This window comes from Pipistrellus kuhlii, unplaced genomic scaffold, assembly GCF_014108245.1.
Source record: "Pipistrellus kuhlii isolate mPipKuh1 unplaced genomic scaffold, mPipKuh1.p scaffold_m20_p_38, whole genome shotgun sequence".
NCBI classification, from domain to species: domain Eukaryota; kingdom Metazoa; phylum Chordata; class Mammalia; order Chiroptera; family Vespertilionidae; genus Pipistrellus; species Pipistrellus kuhlii.
Window position 1 is genome coordinate 5141715 of NW_023425538.1, and position 11159 is coordinate 5152873.

At 42.4% G+C, this 11159-nt stretch overlaps 1 pseudogene; it reads right to left on the minus strand.

The window, feature by feature from the left end:
* Window positions 1-1550: 1550 nt before the first annotated feature.
* Window positions 1551-2843, minus strand: LOC118702419 (annotated as a pseudogene).
* Between the last annotated feature and the right edge of the window lie 8316 nt (window positions 2844-11159).

Genomic DNA, 11159 nt, shown 5'->3' on the forward strand with positions numbered 1-11159 from the left:
CCTCCTGCACACCCCCCACCGGGGATATGCCCGCAACCAAGGTACATGCCCCTGACCAGAATCGAACCCGGGTCCCCTCAGTCCCCAAGCCGACGCTCTATCCACTGAGCCAAACCGGTCTCGGCTATACCATACACTTTAAATTTATAATTCTACAACTTTTATGAAGCAGGTAATTAAAAAAATAAGGTGTAACAGTCATGATTTGAGGACAGTGTAGTTCAGTGAATCAGTTAGAGTTAGTTTGACATATCACAAATGTCTTGAACTCACACATCCTAATTCTATAACCCACAGACATTTATTCTCAAACGAGTCATTTTTCTTTGGCTCAAGCACCTCTGCTACAAAATAAGTATCTTACTACCTTATTAAAGAAGGTTGTTAGGAAAATGAAATGCGATAATATAGCAAAATGATATGCTCAGAAAATTAGTAACACAAAGAAAAAATGTAGTTATGAACTTTATTTGTCAAAACTATTTTGGAATTCCAAATAAACCCCAATATGGGCTATTCATGGTTTATAACATTCAAATGTTGCAGTTTTCAGAAGATGTTATGAATTCTGGTTGTCACCTGTCCTCATGTGGAGGTCTGTATCTCAGGGCATCTCAGAAGCTGTGTAACTGGCAGCTGAGTGTCTGCACAAACATATCGCCTCCTGCAGTCACACAACACCATGCTCCCTGTATTTCTGCAGTGAATCACCAGCAGCACAAAGAAAACTAATAGAAGCCAGGACAACTGTTCCTTCTCTACCTGCTGGCACTGTAAGCCAGCACATCTTTATGAGAATGACACTTGCTCTCCCTCTCCGCCCCTACTGGCTTGGCAGATGCAGTCCTACTGGTCACCCATGAATACTGATGAGTCATGGATAGTCCCTTATCTATTTTAAGGACCAATAACCTACTTTTGATTCAGAGTTTTCTGTTGACTGCCTTACATCTAAGACATCATTTAAATTTTGAAACCTGAGGTAAAGTTTCCTTGTTATGGCAAAGAGATCACTTGAGGGGCCAACCTCAACTATGGAACTTCAGGCAAGTTGGTCCTCACTAGTCTGAAAAGGCCTATGGGACCGTCCACTTCCTAAACAAAGGTGCTCCAAGGGACAGAGAGTGACCTTGGAGTGCAGATCTGGTAACAAAGGAACAAGGACAATCTGGTCTTCTCCTGCGGCATTATTTGAATCTCTGGCAGCTAAGGATGGTTCCAACTAACACCCGCTTCTTCTTTACGAAGCTCTTCCTGTTTCACTGTCCCCAGATTTAATAAATGTGCTCTCCAAATAAAATTTTAAAAAGAAAAAAAAATCTTACACCTCTGGATGAAGACAGTGGCAGGGGTAAGGTCATGGGGTGGGATGGGGAATCAGGTGGAGTGGAGCTATGGTGGAAGAAAAAAAGAGGAACACTTGTAAAAATATGAACAATAAAGATTTATTCCAAAAAATAAATAAAATAAAACGGGAAAAAAGAATAAAACTGTACATAAATGTAAACAGCCTTATTAACAATAGTAAAAATAATTAGAAACTATTTAGATTTTTTTTTTAAATGTTAAGATTTTATTTACAAAGCTTCTTTGTTGTACAGAAAGTAAAAATGCTGTTACAGTCTTGGTGTAACTGGTAGCCACAGCTGGTTGACTCACCAATCACAGCTATCCACGCTACAGCAAGAGTCTTACATGAAAACCTAACAACGCTTACAATTTTGTTGGGGTGCAGCCCCAAGCTTGGTGGCGAATTTCCAAAAGGGACTAAATGGAGGAAGGCGGAATGTCACAGGAACTATTCTTTGGCTCTTTGGGTGGGTGGGTGGACTGAGGTTTGTATCACAGCTACCTTTTTTTTTTTTTTTTTTTTTTTTTAACAGCTACCAAATCCATATGATGAGCAGTCATACTGAACAGTTCTTTTCTTTTTTTTTTTTTTTTGCAGGTTATTTGGGCTCTTAATCATCATCTCCTTCATCATCCGTTTCTCTCATCCTCTTTTCACCTTTCCCGCTTTCTTCCTCCTCTTCATCTTCATCCTCATCCTCATCATCTTCATCTTCATCAACTTCTCCATCATGTCCAAATTCTTCTTCCTCTCCACTGACTTCATCTTCATCCTCTTCTCCTTCTACATCTTCGTCTTCGTCTTCATCCTCTTCATCATCAAATTCTTCTTCATCACCATACTCCTCCTCCTCGTCTTCCACTTCTTCATCATCCTCTTCTTCATCCACACCGTCCACCTCGGCATCTGAGTCAGAAGCTTCTCGATCCTCTCGGTCATAGCCATCCAGGTAGGTCAGCTGGGGCAAGAGCTTGAAGACACTCTCTCGGTAGTCATTCAGGTTGATAACCTCACAGTTAAACAGATCCAGGCTTTTCAGACATTCCAATTTTTTCAAAGGTTCCAAGGTACTGATATCTTTCAGTTTATTTCCACTTAAATTTAGGTGTGTGAGATTTGGAAGTTTTTCTGTCCAAACATCCAGAGATTCTATTGTCACTGAGCTCAAGCTTTTTCAATTTTGGTAGTTTGGGGAGATTTGAAACTGAAATCAAGTTTACATTTATTAAACTGAGGAACTCTAAGTTCACAAATTCAGCTGTTAAGCCCTCAATTTTTCCGTCATCTGATTTGCAATTGTCCAGGACAAGTTCTCAAACAGCTGCCGGGGTCCGGTTCCTCAGCTCCAGGTGGATCCTCTTCTTCATGTGCATGTTCCCCTCTTCCCCCCTCTTCAAACTTAACTTTCCGCAGCGGAGGCAGAGGGGGGAGAGGCGTCCCGGCCTGCGCAGCTGGGGCCGTCGGGAGGGGTCTGCTGTCGGCGGAGGCCGGCGGCGCAGTGCTGGGCGGCGGGCGGCGCGCAGGCAGGCGAGCGGAGCCCCCGGAGCCAAGTTACTCGGGGAGCGGAGAGAAACCATGGAGGGAAAAGGGGGCTGGAGCGCGACGCGGGTCTCACTACCGCCGCCCCCGGCCGCGGGCCGCACTGCCTATTTAGATGTTCTTTAATGGCTGAATGGTTGAACAAAATGTGGTATATACATGGCATATTACTCAGGACAAAAAAGGAACAAATTATCAATAGACACAAGAACTTGCATGAATTTCCAGAGAATCTTGCTGAAAAAAAATAAATAAAATAAAAAATAAGCCAATCCTAAAATAATACATACTGTATGGTTCTATCTACATAACATTTTTGAAACATTGTAAAAATGGATAACAGATTATTTGGTGGCAAAAGTTAGAGATAGTGAAGGGGGGAGAAGGAGGAGGGCAGGGAAGTGAGTGTGGGTATAAGAGGATAATAGGAATCCTTGTGGTGTGGGAACTGTTCACTATTTTGCCTGTGATGGTAGATATACAAAGTTACACATTATAAAATTCTGTTGAACTAAATACAAATGAGTATAAGTAAAATTGGGGAATAAATAGGTCAGTGGTTTTATCAATGTTAATATCCTAGTTGTCATATTGCAATATAGGTTTGAAAAATGTTACCAGTGGAGGAATCTGGGAAAAGCATACAGAGGATCTCTCTATTGTTTCTTATAACTGAATACAAAATTATATCAAATTTTTTAAATTAATAATGAAGACAAAATAAAGCCAATTTAATACAAAAATAAACATACAAGGAGACCAGATTTTGGTTAGTTTTACTGTCTTTAAATTCTCTACTAACAATGTTCCCCCTTACTGCTTGCAGCCAGGGAAGACCACTCCCATCATTCCTCATAGTATAACCCTGCATATAGATATAACAAAAGAAAAAGTGAACTGCCAGAACAACCAAACTCCTCTGCAATCATCCAACCTTTTCATCTGGAAAATTCTATGTATTGACTCCCTTAAATTTGGACTTCTGGATGATTCATTTTGAAAAGTCTAGAGTTGCACTTAGACCAGAAAAGTATTAGCTGTGCCTAAAGTATATCAGAGATATTGGTAGAGGGCTAAACATTTCAACAATCAGGGTAATTTTTTTATGTACTACTTTTTATTAATATGTTCCTCAGTCAATAGACATTTGTGTCATTTTCATATTTTTGCTATTATATTTATTTTTGCTATAAATGTGTGAATAAGTTTTTGTATGAACATGTTTCATTTCTCTTGGGTGTATGTCTAGGAATATAATTGCTAGGTCAAATGGTAGAAAATGAGGTGAGCAATTGACAGTGACCACAAACAAATGCTCTGTCATAATATTGTTGAAATATATAGCCATCTCTATCTTATATATGAAATCTAAAAAATAAAATAAACCAACAAAATAAACTCAGATATAGAGAACAAACTGATGGTTGGCAGATGGGAGAGTGGGAGGGGGTTGGATGCAGAAGATGAAGGGATTAAGAAGTATAAACTGCTAGTTATAAAATTAGTCATGGGAATGTAAAACACAGCATAGAAAATATAGTCAATAATATACACACATACACACATATGTTTGTATATATAATATATGGCCATCTATATATGTGTGTATATATCATATATATATATATATATATATATATATATATATATATATATATATATATATGCAAAGTGTCCCCTTGGGAGTTCGATTGGGAGACCAGGAGTTTGATCGCTTGCTATGGCATGCTCTGATCACCAGGGGCAGTGTGGAATGAAGGAAGGTCCCAGCTGGCAGCAGGCAGCCAGCGAAGGAAGGCCTCTTCCTGCAGTGGAAGGAAGGCCCTGGCTGACAGCTGGTAGGCCCCAATTGGCCCTGATCACTGGACTGTGAATGAATTTTGTTCACCAGGCCTCTAGTATTGTAATAACTATGTATGGTGTCAGATGAGTACTATATTTATTGGGGTGATCATTTAGTAAGTTATCAAATGTCTCTAATTACTGGGGTGTATACCTGAAACTAATATAAATTGTATGTCAACTATAATTTTAAAACAAATTGAAAAATTAATAATAATACTAAATTAAGAAGAGAAAAAACAATTGAGACTCTTCAAAATAGCAAGCTTCCTTCCCATGTACAAATATATAACGTATGCATAAATACATGGTTGAAGAGATCCTGTGCCAGCCCTTAAGAAGCACAAAAGTCATAAACACTGTGCCTGCCCTTTTTGGTAATTCTCAGGATACCATATCTGCCAAGTTCTTTATTTATAATTTTGTATATTTATATATGCATGCACGTGCATATATTTGCTTGCATAGATCCTGGTGACAAATTCCAGCAGGTCATAATTATGCGAGAAATTCATCAGAAGGCTGATGGACACCTTCAGCAGGGCTGAAGAGCTGCATATTATTGCCTGCTGCCAGACAGCTGAGGGCAGTTCCCCCAACCTGATGATCCTTTATTGTTTACCAAACCTTATCTTTGATCTGTATATCTGCTTTGCAAAAGGGAAAAATGTGGGAAGAAAAAGCTGTGGGTTCGGACATTTGGAGAGCCCACTTCACTAGAAAGTGGAGCCTCCCCTGGCTCCCCCATGACTCCTAAATTTATATTTCTTGTCTAGTCTCTGAAGCCATTTATGCACACCCCTTCTCCAGATTCCTGAACCCTAGCTGTGAAAAAATACTGTGGCACATAGACCTTGCAATGAAATTTGTTATGGATGACTCTTTTAAACCACAGCAGTTATTATGGAAATAAGGAAATGTGTAAATGTAAGTGATATAATGGAGTTTGAATTCTTTGGAACTCATGGAATTCTAGGGAGCCAGGCAGAGAGCAAAACTAAGGATGCCATTGACTTTGGTTTCTCATTTGTTTGATGAGGTATCTAAATCACAGGGAGCACTATTCACTGGGATAATTTTGTCCTGATCTGCTACCAACAATGGAATTTGACTGGGAGTAAGAAGGCCTGCATTTTATTCCAGATGACTAAGTGATCTTGAAGAAAGTATTTCAACTTTCTAAGCTGTATTTTATTCATTTATAAAATGAAGAGGACATATTGGGTTCTTTCTAATTTTAATAATATGGTATAAAAAATAAAAATGAAGAGTCTACGCCGGGACCGGTTTGGCTCAGTGGATAGAACGTCAGCTTGGGGACTGAAGGGTCCCAGGTTCGATTCCGGTCAAGGGCATGTACCTTGGTTGTGGGCATATCCCCAGTAGGGGGTATGCAAGAGGCAGCTGATGACTCTCTCTCATCGATGTTTCTGACTCTCTATCTCTCTCCCTTCCTCTCTGTACAAAATCAATAAAATATATATATAAAAATGAAGAGTCTATTCATCTAACAGATATTCAAAACTAAATTAATTATTTGTACTGCCTAGGAGCTTCTTTGGTATTTTTTTTTTCATAATATATATTATAGGGATTTAAAGAACTAAAATGGAACAAATAGAAAATCTAGTCCTTAAGACAAGCAAGGAAGCAGGTTCAAGCAAGAAGTTTGGCTGATGCCGAAGCCGGTTTGGCTCAGTGGATCGAGCGTAGGCCTGTGGTCTCAAGGGTCCCGGGTTCAATTCCGGTCAAGGGCATGTACCTTGGTTGCGGGCACATCCCCAGTAGGGGGTGTGCAGGAGGCAGCTGGTCAATGTTTCTCTCTCATCAATGTTTCTAACTCTCTATCCCTCTCTCTTCCTCTCTGTAAAAATCAATAAAATATATTTTTTTAAAATAAGAAGTTTGGCTGAAGCTGTCAATGATCTTGAACCTAGAAAGAGCAGTTGAAGCCAGAGCTTTTGCAACATTGAATCATGTTTTTCACCAAGTCAGCATATAAGACATATATCTTATGACATTTGCAAATTTCTTAACTCTGTTTTTAAGAGTTTGGGGAAGTCTCAAAGGAGGGGCTTTCGAAACCTCTTCTGTTATGTTACCATTTGGCTGTGTTTCCCAAGCATAATCCACAGAGTACCTACAGTGAGGAGACATGAAGTGCTAGCTAAAATGAAAATGCCCGGCTCCATCCCTGATGCTCTAAATCAGAATTTGAAGGTGAGGTGAGGAAGAATAGGAATTCCCCCCTCCCCCCCCCCCCCCTTTTTTTTCTTTTTTTGTATTCTCTGGTTATTTTTATGCATGTAAAAGTTAAGAGAACTAGTGGCTGGGAGTTAACTGTGATTAGGACACATTTTAGAGATAAGCTCTCAGGCCACACAAATCCAGAAGTTAAGCAGAAATAAGCACACTGTAAGGGATCAAGCAACAGGTGTAATGCCTCCAGAAAGTAAAAGTCTGAGTGGAAAAGTTAAGGATGCCATACTCATAGACTAGAAGGGAATAGATTGAGATAGGTTCATTATAGTCATATAATCCTAAATTGGAGAGAGGACTTTAAGGTTGCCTATGCCAACCTCCCAGCTACAACAGAAATCTTTTCTACAAACACATTTGCCAGATGTTTATGACAGGAGGTTGTGTAAGGCCTGGATTAGGGGGCCATATTTTATATCCAAACCTAGCTGTGTCAAGTGAGTATCTTCCATTCAACTGGTCCCCTTGATGCTGAAGTCACTTGAGTAAGAAAACATGGCCAGGTTTCATGGGGAAAAGCTTTAGAATATCTTTATCCCAAGAAAACACATGCACACTCGAGCACACATAGCTACAGTTCCATAGGCTTTGAGAGCTATTCTATATAATAAAGAGGGAATATGCAATTGACTGCCACTACGCCATAAAGATGGCAGTGCCCACAGTGGAGGTGCAGGTTTCCATAACACAAGATGGCTGCCCCCACAGCAGAGGCTGAGTTCCAGTAATGAGCCTTAACAAGCAATCAGCAGGGACCTGAGGCTGCACCCTGCCCACCCCCTTGGGACTTGACAGGGAACCTTATGCCACACTCCCAACCCTGACACCAGGCCAGGAGACCTCAGGTTGTGCCCCTCACCCATCAGGACTTGATGGGGACCTCAGGCCATACCCCTGATACCAGTGCTAGGCCAGGGTATCTGAGGTCATGCCCCCTTCCCTGTGGGGATTGAAGAGAGACCTCAAGGTGCTCCCCCTACCCTGGAACCAGGCAGGGGGACATCAGGCCATTCTCCCCCCCTGGCAGGGCTTGACAGGGGACCTCAGGCCGCATCCCCTTGCCTGAAGGGGTTTGACAGGATACCTGAGGCTGCGCCCATGTCCTGGTGCTGGGCCAGGGGACCTGAGGCTGCATCCTTTGCCCGGTGGGGCTTGACAGGGGATCTCAGGCTGCGTCCCCCATCCGGCGGTACTTGACGGTGGTCCTCAAGGTGGGTCCCCCTTACCCTAGTGCTTGGGGGGACCTTAGGTTGCTCCCTTGCCCTGGGCTAGGGGACCTCAGGCCGTGCCTCAGGCCGTGCCCCACGCCCAGCAGGGCTTGACGGGGGACCTGAGACTGTGCCCCCCTCCCAGTGGGGCTTGATGGGGGACCTGAGGCTGTGCCCCCCTCTTGGCACGGGGCCGGGAGACCTGAGGTTGTGCTACCTGTCCGGTGGGGCTTGACAGGGGATCTCAGGCTGCGTCCCCCACCTGCGTCCCCCAACCTGGCACTAGTATTGGGGGCATGGCCTGAGGTACCCCATCAAGTCCTGCCAGGTGAGGGGCACAACCTGAGGTCTCCCAACCTGATGGCAGGGCGAGGAGCGTGATCTGAGGTCCCCCAGCTTGGCATCAGGGTGGGGGGCATGGCCTGAGGTTCCCAGTCAAGTTCCAAGGGGGTGGGTGGGGTGCAGCCTCAGTCCCTGCTGATTGCTTGTTAAGGCTTATTATGGGATCGGGCCTAAACGGGCAGTCGGACATCCCTCTGGCTTCTGCTGTGGGGGTAGCCATCTTGTGTTATGGAAACCCGCACCACCAAGGGAGCTCAAGGTGCACCCGTACCCCAGCCTGGGTTGAGGGACCTCAGGCCACTCCCCCCGCCCCCTAGCGCTGGACCATGGGACCTGAGGCTGCACCCCTTGCCCAGCAGGGCTTGACAAGAGTGGGATTGGCCGAGTCTGGATTTAGCTCAATAGGGGGCAAAGAGGAGCCCGGCAGGGTCTGAGTTTCGCATGGTTTGGGGGCACATGTGGGTGGGTGGGGACTTGACTCTGGGTCCCATGGTGCATTCCAGTCTCTGACAGGAGGAAGATTTTCATATACATTTTACTAGTAATTTTCTTTAATCTCTGACACTTCTATTATAAAGGGCAAACAGCAATATTAAAATATTTTATCTAATTAATCCCTTTAATGTGCATGAATTTTGTGCATCGGGGCCACTAGTGTATATATAACCATTTTGTTTTGCCTTGTTTTCTTCAAGGAATGTATCTCCTGGTGCAGTGTAGCTGTGCTGCTACCAGGGGACAAAATGATGTCATTGATTGGATACTAAAGCCTGAACTTCAAAGTTTGTGCTCCCTTAGATTCAAGGATGGCTCTCTGCTAGCTTTGATTCCACAATGTATAGTCATAGATCTCCAGTTTTTCCTATAAAACATATCCATTTGTTAAAATGGTTAAAATCTATCATACTAAAGCCCTTGTACTGTAACCCACATTTCCAAAGCCTTAGTGTGTAAGCAGGAGAAATACCCTGTTTCCCCGAAAATAAGAGTGTCTTATATTATTTTTTTCTCCCAAAGTTGTGCTAGGTCTTATTTTCAGGGGATGTCTTATCTTTCCATGCGCTTGGTCTTATTTTTGGAGGATGTCTTATTTTCGGGGAAACACAGTAGCAGCAGTCTGGCTTATAAAAACTCTTCCTCAGACAAATCTCCAGCATTCCAGAGCCTACTGTTTCATTTGCAATCTTTCACCTTTGTCTCATTTGTACCCCTCAGTGACCCTTCCAGACTTATTCTTGCCAAACTTCCGATACTTATTCTCTTTCCCTGATTTATTTCCCCACATAATAAAGTCTGAGGTCAGTGATTTGTGCTGTAAATATTTAAAAGTGTTTACTATGTTCCAGGCCCTGAGGAAAACAAATAAATAAAATTCCTACCTCATGGAGCTTACTTTCTAGAGGAGAGAGATACAATAAATATGTTCAGATGGTAATAAGTGTTACATAGAAGTAATAAAAAATAAAAAATGTAGGGACGGAGGGAGGGATTCAGGTAGGGGATTGTGGCAGGGTTGCTATTATAGATGGTGTTGTCAGAGCAGACCTCTCTAATAAAGATGATTTTTCAACTGAGATCTGAGGTAGGTGAGGAAGTCACACAGAGTTGTGAGGATAGATGCATTCCAGGCAGAAAGAACTATAATTGTAAAACTGAGGTGAAATCAATCTTGGCATGTTTGAGGGACAAAAAGGTTGCCAGTGTGGCTGGAACTGAGTGAGGGGATAGACTGATGAGAAAATACCAAATAAATAACAGGGGACTCTATCATATAGGACCTTATCAGGGTGGGATGATGTAACATTGATGGTTTTAAGCTAAGGTATGATGTGATAACTGGATGCTCTGTTAAATATACTAGGTGGGCAGAGACAGAAGCAAAGAGCACAGATAGAAAATCATAAAACTGCAGGTGAGAGGTGATGGTGGCTCAGAGTAGGATACAGTAGAGGTACAAGAAGGAGTGGAGGTCAGATTCTGGAAATGTTTTAAAGGTAAGATTTGCAGGGTTTTAGAATGAATTGCATGTGGTATGTGAGAGAAAAAGGAAATAAGGTAGGCTAAGGTTTTGAACTTTCTGTTTATCAGAACTAGAAAGACTGTGGGAAAGGCAGTGAAGTAAGAAGAAAATTAATTAGAGTGTGGGGTCCTTCAAAGTCAAGTGAAGAAAGTTTTGCAAGGAAGAGGGTGTGATCCACTGTATCACACACTAAAGAGGTGAATTACATTCCTTCTGACTAGCTGTGGTTACAGATGCTGCCTACCTCACAGTCTTCCTGACATCAGTGGACTTTTCTGCTATGTCCGACACTTGCTACATCTTCCTTTCCCAAGTGTTAGAGACAAGTCTAGTTATGAATCATTGGTTGTTAACTGAGAGTTGACTGGTTTACAAGTAGAAATTACAATAACTTCTAGGTATCAACTAACTTTTCTAGTCTTGAAGCTTAATACTGTGACAGGATGGGAGAACTTTGGGGTTGTCAACCTTGCTTAAGGGCTGAGCGTATTTTGATCATGAACTAGTGCCATTCTCCAAAAGTGTAAGCATATGGCAGGATGGCACTTTTCAGACCCCTTGATATTAGATACAATATCAAGAAATAAAGAAGATAAAC